Source organism: Chinchilla lanigera, unplaced genomic scaffold (genome assembly GCF_000276665.1).
Source record: "Chinchilla lanigera isolate Chin_1 unplaced genomic scaffold, ChiLan1.0 scaffold00039, whole genome shotgun sequence".
NCBI classification, from domain to species: Eukaryota; Metazoa; Chordata; class Mammalia; order Rodentia; family Chinchillidae; genus Chinchilla; species Chinchilla lanigera.
In genome coordinates, this window is record NW_004955440.1 from 5,988,507 (window position 1) to 6,002,467 (window position 13,961).

Here is a 13,961-nt window from a genome sequence, read left to right on the forward strand (position 1 = left end):
CTTCCCTTTTCCCAGTTTTGCTCTTATTGATTTCTACCTTTATTCTCTAGTTGCAGAAGATAATTGATGTGACTTCTTTCCATTTAAAGTTTATTGAGTCAAATTTTATAGATAAGCACATAGTGGGTCATGGAACATTTCATTTGCACTTTAGAACCATGTGTACTCTTGTTGTGGAGTGAATTTTTGGGTACATATATGTTAAGTCTCATTGATTCGTTGTTTTTAATTCTCTTTTCCTTTTGATCTTCTGTCTATTTACTCTCTGCTTTACAAGAAAGTGTGTATTGAATCAAATTATTATTGAATAACTACTTCCTTCTTTCCTTTATCAATTTTGTCATACTTTTTTAGACTCTTATTGGGAACATAATGTTGATAATTTTTATATCTTCTTTATAGTTGATCAATAATATTTATACATTGATAATTATTTCATCTTGATGGTTTGACCCTTTTATAAATATCAGTGCCTTTGTCCTTTGTGTAAGCTTTTCACTTAATATTCATTTTATCTGATATTCATATATACAAGTGAGTCTCTTACAGATAACAAGTAGTTGGATCGTGATTTTGTTAATTCATTTTGCCAAACAGTGCCTTTTCAATGGACAGTTTAATCCATTTACACTAAAGTAATTACTGATAAAGCAGGTCTGATGCCATTTTATTACTTATTTCCATTATCTCTCTATTAGTGACCTATAATAACATAGTGAAATACCTGAGATGACTAACTTACAAAGAGGCACATTTTATTTTGGTTCCTAGTTTTAGAACAGATGGACTTACTGCTGTGGGCCATTGGCAGGTGCACCAGCTGGCATGGTGGATCGTCTATGGCACAGCAAACCGCTGACTTCTTGAGCCAAGAGGCAGAAGAGAGGAGGAAGAGAACGGAGTCCCACAGTCTCCTTCACGGTGCATGCGCAATGACTTAACACACCTCTGCTGAGAGGTGTTTTCTTTAACACATGGCCCTTTGGGAAACACCAAAGATTTAAACTGTAGCAACCTCTCACAGTCACTTCATCCCTCACTGTACCCATGATTTCATTCCTTATGCTTAGCTAACATTAAGTATAATAAATTATTCTGATTCCTTTTCACTTCCATGTATATATACACACACACACACACACACACACTATAGTTATTTTCTGTGGCTAATATCTTCATGATGGCTATGTGTGATATTCTTACACGTTTGTAGCCACCACCTCCTCCTTCAGCACCAGCGCTACCATCATTACCGTCACTGCTACCACCACTACCACCTCTCCTGCTCTCTGAAGATTGGCTGTGTTGAGGCAACTCTTTCCCTGCTTTTTCAGGTTATTTGCCACTCGGCTTTAGGCTTCACTTTCCATTTATTTGGAGATGAAACATCATCTGGAAGTGGAAGTTTAAAGCTTTTCAGGTCTCTTCTGATCCTGTGTCAGTGCTGAGCACGTGTGTGGCTTTCTGAGCTCTCCAGTACATGCAGGATCTTTTGAAGACATTACTCCCTTCCTCAGCCTTTGTCTTCCCATGCATTTGATCTGTCTATTACTCACTCAAAAAGTAATTTCTTGATTCACATATTGGCAATTAGTGTATTTGTTTTAGCATAACTTTAGCACATCCTTCCCAGGAGTGCGTACCCTTCAGCTCTGAACAAGCTCTAAGGTGGATGAAGAAAAGGCAAGTTCCTGAGCTCATCCTTCAGGCAGCCACCAAATATCAAAATTTCCATCTACAGGTCAAAATATGCAAACCACAACTTACAGGATAATATCTATATTGCTGTTGCTGTCCCCAACAAGCTGAGCAAGAAACTCTGGCTCCCCTTTCACTGACACTGCCCACTTGGGGAGAAAAACATGGTAAATAGCTAAGTTTCAGTGCCGCAATACTTCTCCCGTAATTTCAGCAATGTCTTTCTTAATTAAGGGTTCCTGCAGTTGTTGTAACACTTCTGTGTGGTTCTAGGTCACCCAAAATGATTCTGACAGATTTTTTTTTTCCTGCAAGTTTAATCATTGCTTTAGTGGATAAAAACATTTTTGGAGTTTCCTACTCCATCATTTTCAGTAACATCACTTTGAGAAAGATGCCTTTTATATGATTAATAGGAAAAGAAGGAAAAAGATAGAGGTATCAAAAAGAAAAATGGGAGCAGGATGGAGGACACTTTGATAGATAAGCCCATTAGAATGATCTTTGGAGTTGTCAGCCTCCTCAAGTGAGGAAATATACCAGCCCAGACAAGAGGCCTATGTGGCCTATGTAATGTGAGAGACAGTTACACAAATGCTGAAGAGTCTTTGTGATGCTCAGAAATAAGATATTTCATTGTGGAAACTGCCAAAAATAAGAAAGAGCACACATTTCTACACTCAGCATTTCATTTAAATTCCAAGTTGTAAAGGGGATTTTTTTTATCTTAAAATCAAGTTGTTAAGATAAATCTAATTCCACCAAAATAATTTGTTTTTCTGAAAATCTTATAAACAACATGTATGCATATCTTATGTTTTCTGTTCTATCTCTTTTTTTTTCAGATGTACAATCTCTTTGAAGTTCTACATAAAATCAGATTATAGCCTAGGTAAGCAAAAAATGAAACTTTACTTGACCTTTGTAGTCAGTTCTCTCTGCAATTTTCTAATCTGTTAAATTTTTTTCCTAAACAGTGATTGTCTTCAGCTCAGCTCTGGTGAAATATTTAACTAATAATGCTGATTTTTTTCTCTTTTGGATAAAAATGAATTTAAATATAAAAAAAGTTGTGATGATTTATAGTTATTTGCCAAATAGCCAGGTTTAAACGTTCATGACTGACTTGCTTTTCTCGTTGTTAAGCTCCAACTTTTCTGAGTGATTTTCAGTTATACATTTGTCCAGCTAGACACTGTTGAATAATGAAATGTCACCTGCATTGTTTCTGCTCTTAAAGACTTCTGGTTCAGGCCCAGTAATATCATATATTACTTACAACTTCTTGCTGTGGACATAGAAAAATCAGAGATTGAGACTTTTTTGGAGTAATTCTGTTTTAAAAGTCTGCATTCTAAAAATGAATTGTTACTTAAGTAAAGAATTTAATGAATAGTGTGACAGCGCATGAGTGTGATATTTTAGAGGGATAACAAAGAAGCTCTGTTTTTGTTAAGTGAAGCTATTTTGAGGTATTTTTAATATCATGTAAACAGGTGAAGAGAACATGGAAAATGCCTCTCTTAATTCCAATATTGTCCTCTTCGTGAGGTGCTCTGGACAGTCAGATTTACAATGAAACTCTTGTTACATTGCCTGGTTATTGATGACTCTCTTTCTCGGTTGCTCAGATAGAGCTGTAATCATTTTTCTCGTTGGTCTTCATTTGGCAAGAAGATGAGTGAAAATGAATATGTTTTTTCCAAACTGGCATCAATTGCTCACCCTCATGTCCTGACCCAACATTTGCTTCTGTATAGGTAGCGAAGGGAGGAAAATACACATTCTCTTCATTGATTATGCCCTCCTGGGGTAAAGCCAACTTTCCCATCTCCTAGATAACTGGACAAGGACAGTAATACATGCATAGTTATCAAAAGATCAACTACTTTCCAAGAAAGGAGAGCAAGAATATCTAGGGTAAGGTATTAAATAACTAATTTTCTGTTCTCAACTTGAGAATAATACTTTCTCGAATGTCTGAATGTTCAAAACGCTCTCCAGGTTGCTGTGCTTTTTAAGTATAAATACTAAAATCTATTGCTTTTCATGTCTTATGAAGTTCATGATTTGGAAGTGAGATATGCTCTGTTATAAAGTTGCAACTAGTGGGTCTAACTGGAAATAAATCTACATAAAAGCATCCAAGGCATCCTGACTTTTCTCAATTGATTTGAACTTTATAAAAATACAAAAGCTCTGCTAGCATGGATTGAGTTTAAAGGAATGTTCTGAGGCTTGGGTTAGTGGATTTTACTTATCAGGAGAAAGTAGATACTACAAAATGGGGTTTTGCTCTTAATTAAAGTTCAAATTATATTATGGAATCTCAGTGTTGTCTCAGTTTTTGCATTTTTCTGATGGCTGGAGATGCTGAACATTTTTTTTGTGAATTCATTGGCTATTTATACTTCTTTGAATAGATACTTGTATTCAATTTTGTTGTACATTTTTGACTTTGGAGGTCATGATATTTTAGAATTTTTTATATATTATAGATATCAGTCCTCTATTCAGAGTGAACTAGCAATTTTTTTTCCATTTTGCAGGTTGTCTCTTCACTCTGTTCTTCTCTTTGTTGTGCAGAGACTTTTAAAATTAGATATGATCCCATTTGCTGATTTTGGATGTTATTGTTTGTGCAATAAATATTCTGTTCAGGAAGTCCTTGCCTATGCCTTTGTTACAGAAATACATACATGTCCATGTTCATAGCAGGACAATTCATAATAGCTAAATCTTAGAAGTGGTATTTATACACAATGGAGTGCTATTCTTCCATAAGAAAAGATAAACCAGAATCACTTGGAGGAAAATTGATGTACCTTGAGAATATAATGTTAAATGAAATAAATAAGACATACAAGCCTAAATATCATGCAGTTTCTATTCTGTGAAAAATCAAAAATAGAATAAGGAGTAAAATAAAGACAGACAAGAGCAGAAAGGGAGTCTGATCTTTTGCAAAAGGGAGGCGGAAGAAGAGGTAGCAGAAGGGGAGGGGAACAAAAATTAAAGTGTGTTATGTGCGTGCACCAGCTCCTGACAAGGAGTGTAGTCATTATGCACTGTAAATGTACACTAATGAAAAATGAAAACTGAAAAAAAAAACAATTTTTAAAGTTCCAATAGTAACCATTTTAGCAGTAATAATATCATAAAGGATTGTGATGTAACACGAACCCTTTTTTAGTATTCTTGGATGCTTGCTGAAACACTAAACAGTTTCTATGGAAGTCCTAAAAGTAATTTTAAAATTTCTTATAGTTATAGTTCTTTCCAAAATTCAAACACATAATGAATGTACGTTTGTTTATTTTTCAATTACAGTGAGAGTTGAATTTGCTGTCTTCCCACGTTTTTCATGAGGAAATCAGGACTCTGGTTAGGAAAGAATTAATTGGATCCTAAATGAGAGCTCTAGTCAGAGTGGGGTGTTGTTCTGCAGGAACCAAATAAAGCAGGTGTAATGGCTGATACATTGTGTCAACTTGAGGAATATAGAAGCTTAACTAAGTAACTCAGCAATTTTACTTCCTGGGGTGTAGAGCACATGCCCTTATCTCGCTAGGATGTTGTTCCTTCTGCCAATTTGAGAAGTTTAAAACTTTAACTAAGTGATTCACCAGAGGCCAGGGTCCTTACTTTGTAAACATCCTCAGCTGGTGGAAGAGGACAGGGAAATGGTGTGAGCATGGGCTGACAGCCAGCAACAATATAAGGGAGGGAAAGAGGCTTGCTCCTCCATTTGTTGCTATTTTCTGTTTTCTGCCTCCATAAACTGTTGCACTTTGCCATGTGCCATCCTACCTTGGAGCCAGCTGAGTATGGGCTGAAACCTCCACAAACTGTACGCTAAATAAACTGTTCCTTCCTTAGTTTTAGGCACTGGGCATTTTGTCCCAGCAATGAGAGAAAAGTACTGAAGAGAACAGGCAACCTTAATGCTTGAATCACTCTTTCATTACATTTTCCAGTGGAATAATTATGTATTCTGGTTCTTGAAAAGAATAGTTTTACTGAAATGGAAAAGCCCTTGGTAGATAATTCCACTTGGCACAGATTCTTGGGTACAATTGAGATATACATAATGGTCACATTCATCACATGATATATTTCGATTACTTTTTTTTTCCATTCTCCTTCTGTCTCTTCAACCGCTCTTCCTCTCCTTGTTTGCAAAAGCTTTGTCTGCATTTTTGTTTCTATTTTTTGTCTTTTCCCTTTCTGCTGTTCCTCCTCCTTCCTCCTTAGTTCTCTTCCTATTGGAACATTTTTTCCCTATTTCAAAATATCTATTATACATTTTGGTATTAATTTGCCCTTTCAGTTTCTCACATCAGAGAAACAATGAAATATTTAAACAAGTGTGTCTGATTTATTTCACTTAAGAGTATGGTCTCAAAGTGTATGCTTTTACTTAGAAATGTCTCCACTGTATCCTTCTTTAAGACTGAGTAGTATTCTCTTGTGGACAAAAGCCATATATTCTTTATCCATTTATTGGTTGATGGGCATTTGAGCTCTTTCCAAGATGTTTCTATTACTAACTGTCCTATTATAAATATGGGTGTGTATATATTGCTGTGTTATGATGTTTTAAATTCTTTTGGGAATATAGCAAGAAGGGGAATAAATAAGTCAAATGGAACCTCTAGGTTTATTTTTTTGTGGGTTTTTTTTGTGTTTGCCGAGAATTGAACTCATAACCTTGCACTTGCCAGGCAGGTGCTTTGCTGCTGGGCTATATACTCTGCTAGTTTTAGTTTTTTGATGAATCTCCACATTGATTTCTGCAAGAAATCACTAACAGAGTGAAGAGACAATCACAGAGTAGGAAAAATTTTTTTCCAGCTATTCTTCAGACAAAGGACTATATAAAGAATATGTAAGAATCTAACAAAAAATCAGATCCTCCAATTTTAAAGACTCAATCTAAAAATGTACATAAAAATGAATAAACACTTCTAAGATAAAGAGTCAAAATGACAAAGAAATATATGAAAAAAATGTTCAACATCACTGGTCATTTAAGAGATGTAAATTAAAACAACACCGAGATTCCATCTCACTCCAAAGAGAATGGCTACCATCAAGAAATCAACCAATAAAACATGCTGGGTGGGCTGTGGGGATAAGGGAACCCTTCTCCACTGTTGGTAGCAGTGTAGACTGGAGCAACCACTGGAAATCTGTGTGGTACAGATTCTGTGAAGAGGGTTCATTTACCTTAAGGCACACTTCTCCCTGTTGCTACTGGTTCATGACTAGAATAAAATCCCAGCATATCTCATGGAAATGAGTAATATGAGCTAGGAGAGGTAGTTTGTGTACCAAAATATTATATTACTGAAATATGTTGGGGAGCAAGTATAGTAGTCTAAGGGTATTAGTAAAAGAGAGCACCAGATTATATTACTGGATTAGAGCAAATAATATGATATGGTTACAATCACTAGAGATTCCAGATTTCCTATGTTTTAGTCCCCCCTAAAGTGGCCACACAGCTCTTTAGCAAGTTCAGGCTGTGGTAAAGTCCCACTACTACTTGGTTCTCCACAGATCTAGTGATAATTAATTATTTGAAGTATTTGCAGCCAGTGGCCATCCTGTGTAGAGACTCTGAGAATATTCAACAGGAGAATTACAACTCACATATCTAGGATTTTGGAGGAAATCTGTGGTCTCTCTACCAACTGTTTTGAGATGAACTACTGACTTGCTACCAGAGACTGACTACTTAACCACAGACATTGGGTGAACATATAATCTGAATTTCTCATCATGATCTGGGAGTAGTGTGACACATTCAGCCATATATTTGATCATAACCACAGTGTATATCATAAAACAACAATGACTTATAATAGACTAAAATCCTGCAAATCTGAAAGAGTGTGTAATGTGCATATGCTGGTGCCCCTCAAAATTAGGCAGAGAACTATAGACCCACTTGATGGTACTACTGAAGACAGGAGTGGAAAAAATCCCTCCCAGTTTGCAAAATTGCATGCAGTACATTTGATTTTCCATTTCTGCACACAAGCTGAAGCCTATCTTGTAAAGCAGAGATCATAATTAGGCAACATGAACTTGGGAATCACAGGATAGAAAATAAAAAGGATTTTCTCCCTATAATATTTTATAATCCTTTCGCAGAATTTTTTTTGCTCTCTGTCCCAGCAACTCTAGACTTCACTAGCTCAGAAATTTCAACTATGTGAAACTGAACTGGAAGATAATACGCTACTTGTTTGATTTGGTCTCTTCATGCCATGGAAGTAAATAAAAAATGGGTCATTCTTCTTGACAGAGTGATTTATCCCTATTACCAAGGGGAAATTATATTGTTGTTGCACAAGCATATAAGCAGGACTAAATCTGAAACCCAGAGAATTCTCTAGGATATTATTACTATATGCAGTAGTAAAGGTTAATGTGAAATTACAGAAATGAAAAAACAAAAAAATGACAATATGATTTAGAACTGAGACCTTTCTAGAAAGAAAACTTACATTATTCCACCATGTGAAGAACACTGAGTAGCTGAAGTGGTCACTAAGGGCAGAGAAAATATGAAACAAGTAGTGGAAGAATGAACTGATATATTTTAATTTTATCTTTGTGATCTGTTAATAGAGATAAGGAGGGCAGAAGCTTTGCATGTTTCTTTCTTGCTTGTTACATGTGTTTACTGGTATATGCTAACACTTTCCTTCCCTCTCCTATTTCTTATTTTTCTTTTGTATACAAGTTAGACGTTAACTTTAATCATTAGGACACAGTATACTCTGTCCCATGGAACTGTGACGGAATCGAGATGGATATGGTAACTGTTGAGACTGTGCTTTCTCCCTCATTGTGGGGAGCTCCTGAGAACACCTTCACTTGCAGAGAATAGCTTTTTCTTGTTAGGTGAAAAGATAGAGTAGTTTTGCTGTGGTAACATATAGTTGTGTGTAGAGAGGTGAATATGTCAACTGAGGAGGCAAAATAATGAGCTGTCTGAAGTATTCACACATTCATTCTCTTTTAGTTCCAGCTACCTGCTTTGTAATAATAGAGATGAGCCTTGTAATGCTTTCTTCTGCCAGATCCCATGTGTATCAGTGGACGGCTTTGGGGTCTGATGTGCTTTTCTTGGTAGGTCCCTGAAAAGTGCACCGTGTCTCCTTCACTAGGCTCTTAAATTCTGGATGGGTTCAACAGCAGCAGCCTTCTTTTGTGGATGTGGCTTCTTCAGGACCCAAGTCTTAATGCACACTGTATCAGCACCTGTCGATAAGCAGATACCTCATAACACTGTTGGGAACATTCCAGCAAGTTCTGCAACCTTTCCCTGCAGAGAACTTCCTTTGGTGTTTCAGAAATTGAATTTCCAGCAAATTCAGACGTTGTGCACTTTAGTCAACTTTACCATCTTTATCTTGAGTCCTGTGGGTTTGAGGAGTATGTATAGGTGAGATTCCTTCAGTGGATATTTTCTTTTTCCTCATAATACTATATTTTTAACATTTACTACACTTATCAGCAAAAATGCTAGGTTATACTGACCTTTGGAAATTAATAATCTTTGTATTAAAGTTCCTGTCCTTAAGTTATGTTGTGATTTCTGTGTCCTGAGCAGATCCTGACTGATACAGTTGATCATGTGGCTTCCTGCTTGGTTTAAATATACCACACCAGAAAGATCTTGCCCTTAAAATAGTTCCCATTATTAACATCCTGCATCATACTGTGCAATCATTTAAGATCATAGATTTTATGACTATATTATTGCTAGTTCTGAATTATATGCTGGGATCAAAGCAGAATAGAGTTTATAAATAACATTTAAAAATATGTATCTGCATGGCTGATCTATCAATCCATCATACAAGTAATAGCATAATTAGCTCTTGAGGTACTTTTCCTCCTCACCATGTTGCTGATTGACATTAGTGGAGCCAGGATAGAGGAGTTTTGGTTGTTTTAGATTAGGCACAACAGGAAAATAGAGAGAAATAGGATACTTGACATTTAGAAAATTCTCTAATCCCAAAATAGAATTCTACATTCTCTGGTAGGACACTTCGAACATAGAACACCCTATAAAGAATTTTTAAGAACTACTGCTTGTTTACCACCTTCCATATGCCAGGTTATTAGACTAGATTTCTTTGCATATTTTAGTTCACAGACAGTTCACAAAATAAGTGCATGCATGAAATCAATAATAAACTCTATACCCAGAAATACTAAGTTACTAATGCAAAGTACCAAAACTGAGATTCAAAGCTCATCCTTCTGCCTCCCAAACCCTTGCTTTCTTATTATGGAAATCACATACCTCATTTTGGTTAATCGGTCTCAATCATAACTTGTGGCAAACAATGCAGATATCTGAATTATCTTTGACCCAATTTTTTGCATATGGTAAAGATATTTCTACTTATCTACATTTGACTTATACTATGCATTCAGAATAGTAGCAATTTATTTTCTTAACATTACACATGTCATAAATATTCATATTGTGAGTTTGTAGTATTATTTACCACTCCACTAGTGGTTAAAAGTTATGATATCCTTGCCATTTTCACTATTGCAAATGATACCCATAGGACATGCTTTGTGAATCTTTTAAGCAATTTAAGATAGTATTTTGAGTTCATTACTAAAGGTGAGTTGATATGATCACATATTATGGCTATTTTGATAATATCAGTGCACAAGCCACGTTGTTTGTCAGAAGGACTGAAACAAAATATCCATAACGCATAAGAGTAATTAACGTTCTTATTTTTGTCTGGTTGCGGTACCGCATGGAGCCATGAGCAGCAAGGTGTCCCACGCCACCCTGGAGGAGGCGATGAGGAGGTCCTGCATGGCAGCCAGCGCGAGCGCTGAAAGTTTTTTGAGATGTGGAGCTGCAGGGCAGCTTGAAAAACTGTGACACTCGTAAAGACAAGCGCTCTGGGGTTTCCCAGGGTAAAGTTGACTCGCAGTCCCAAGTGCTCTGTGTGCGCCCGGGGGGACCAGCAACGTGATGACACCAAGGCTGTGGACCTCCCCCACATGGACATCGTGATGCTGAAGAAACTCAACAAGCATAAGAAGCTGTGATCATTGTACTACTAATTGCTATTGCCTTATTGAGAGAAACAGTTAATGTTCAATTGTTTGATCACTTTTGCATGCCTATATTTATTTGAGTAACCAATTTGAGCATATCAATATGCAATACAGCAACCTTTGTAAATTTCCTATCCCCTTGTCTGAAATTCTGTACTGCTTTTATTGTATTTGTGTTGTTTTGTTTATATCTGTGTGTTTGTTAATATGTTTTCGTTCTTTTACCTTTAAAAAAAGAATAAAAAGCTGGTCAAGAAACCGGCCAAGTACGATGCCTTTCTGGCCTCAGAGTCCCCGATAAAGCAGATCCCACTAAGGCTAAGCACAGCCTCAGTAAGGCTGGCAAGTTCGCTTCCCTGGTGACGCACAACCAAAACGTGGTGGCCAAAGTCGCCGAGGTGAGGTCCACAATTAGTTTCCAGATGGCGAAGGTGCTGTATCTGGCTGTGGCTGGCGGTCCTGTGATGACAGGTGATGAGCTTGCGTACATCCAGCTGGCGCACACTTCCTGCTGTGGTTGCTCAAGAAGACCTGGCAGAAGGTCCGGGCTCTGTACGTCAGAAGCACCACGGGCAAGCAGTTGCCAACAAAAAATAAATAAATAATAAAAAGCAAACGTGCTTACTTCACTATATTGACAAATTTCATCGGAAAAATGTGGTGCAATAGCTGGTAACATCTTTAAAACCGAAATATGAAACTGAATTTTTGGAGAGTAAGGTATATTACTTGTCTCTCATCCTAATATTTTTAAAAGAGTCTTTATGTTTTATAATAGGTATACAAAAATCCTACAGGATCTTTTCAAAAGTTAATGAGTTAAATCTGTGTTTAGTATCTTTGCTGAAAAACCAAAGGCCAAATGTTTGTGACTTTTGTATACGGTATTAATAGTAGTAGATTTCCTGTTCTGTAAACCCAAATCTATTAGTTCACATGTGATTTATCCAATTTTACCTAAACTTTATATTTCTGGAGCTCCGATGAGTGCTGCTTATATTATTTGAATACTCTCATCTAAACTTCTGTCTTCTTGAAATATACTCTGTTGTGTGACTCCAAGTAAACATCCAAGTCTTTCTCCCTTTAAAACCAAGCTTGTAGTAAATATATCTCTGAAAATGCGCTATCTTAAAGTGACAGTATGGTTGGTTATGTCAATATAGGTGAGGAAAAATTTGGAAATTTTGAAGAAACCCGGATAAAAATTCTTTGAAGGTAATGAATAAGCAAATGATCTGGAAATGGTGACACCCAATACATTCATGCATCAAAGTGTTACATTGTGCCTCAACAAAATACAACGATTTCATGTAAGTAGAATCTGATATCATAGCACAGTATGTTGCACTGAAAGTTAAGAGAATATACCATACAATGACTGTGTACAGTGCACCAGGGAGTTAGTCCTTGATCACATGTTGTCTTTTTATCACAAAAACCCCTATAGTTCTATTTTACTATTTTTATTCTAAAGATACCCAGGGATGTTAGTAGATTAGTGGATTGGTAAATTAGAGAATTTTAGAACTAATGTATGGAAAACATTAACTTTTAACTAAAATTTTTATTTTACTTTGGGTACTACCAATTAAATGTTTTATTTTGAAAATTTACATGATAAAGAACTGTATAAAGTGAAATATTTATAGATCCTCCTATTTTCTTCTATTTTTACATGAAAAAGATTTTTATTACTCATTCAATGAATCTTTATAGAATGTCTATAATATTTTAAGTACTGTTTGGAATTATCCAATTTCATAGAGCTTACACTCTTGGTCTAAGTTTGTGTTTTTAAGTTAGCAAAACTATGTGCATTACAGCTCTACTTTATATCATCTATACTTAAATCTGCATTTGTATATCTATATCCCTGCATATCTTCTTTTATTTAATGTCTCACTAGAGTTTCATAAATATGTATCACTTACGATAAAAATTTAAACTTTTGGGGGGCATAACTTTTAAACATCCTTGTGTAAATATCTTTTATACACATGTGTGAATCTTTTAAAGATGATTTCCTAAGGCTGAGAAAGAGTCAAATAGTTCACACTTAAAACATATTAAATATGCCATATTATCTCCTTAACATTTTTCCCCAGTTGACATTCCTATCAACACTCCGGGACAGCTCTAATTTCCCTTCATCCTTACAGAAATGAATTTTTATTAATCTTTTAAATTTTGCCAATCTGAAGTGTGAAAAACTGTATCAATGCATTTGCATTTTTTGATTTCTTCATATGCAGATTCAGCTCTGCTCATATAAAAAGTTTATTGAATGAACTGCAGTGAAGCCAGTATAACGCAAGAATCAGTTGTATGCTTTCTCTTTCCCTGCTAATCCTTTAAAGTTACCCATTGGATTCATTTTTTCCTGCCCTTGTATGAAATCCTGGGCAGCCTCCAAAGACTATTCTGGGTTGTTTCCATTTTCAGCATATTTCCATTTCAGTGGTTTCAGACATTCTATTACATGTAAGATTAACAGCAGTGCTTGTTGTTCAAATTCAGACTCATCGCCTTTCTCAGCTACAAATCTTTTCTGATGAAGATGGGCACAGTTTGGGCATGTTGCTTTTTCACTTATCTACCATATTCACAACCTGCCTTTCTCACCCTTTAAGGGTTGGGCACCAAGAAAAAAGTGTTAAACCCAAAGGACACAGTCTATGGTCTTGGTACGGCTATAATCTCTGGCTTCTTGGCCAAAGTATAATATGACTCCAATTCAAAACACTTTCTTTATGGAAAGCTTTCTGCATATTGTTGGTATTTCTCTGTGTGGGAGCCCACTCCAGCTTTCTGAACCCAGCAATGCCTCTCTGATGGACTGAGTTTCCAGTGGTCCACATCTCTGTTGAAATCTTTGTGCATCTTCAGGTGGTTCTTACAGAGTACGAGTGCTCTTTTTAAAGTAATACTTTATCAAAAATATATTAAAGATTGAACAAACAATTAGAGAGAATAAAAGTAATAAGAAACATTACATTTTTACATCTGGTGATCTGAGCAGCTTCGTGAAAGATAACCATATGTAATATAACAACCACTGTTAATTCCTATCATCATGTTTTGAAATCCTATATCATTTTTATTGTACTTGTGTTGTTTTGTTTTGGTCTTTGTTGTTGTATTTTGTT

General features: G+C 36.0%; 1 pseudogene; it reads left to right on the forward strand.

Moving 5' to 3' along the window:
- The first annotated feature begins 10,510 nt into the window (after positions 1 to 10,510).
- Positions 10,511 to 11,413, forward strand: LOC102016752 (annotated as a pseudogene).
- The last annotated feature ends 2,548 nt before the right edge of the window (positions 11,414 to 13,961 follow it).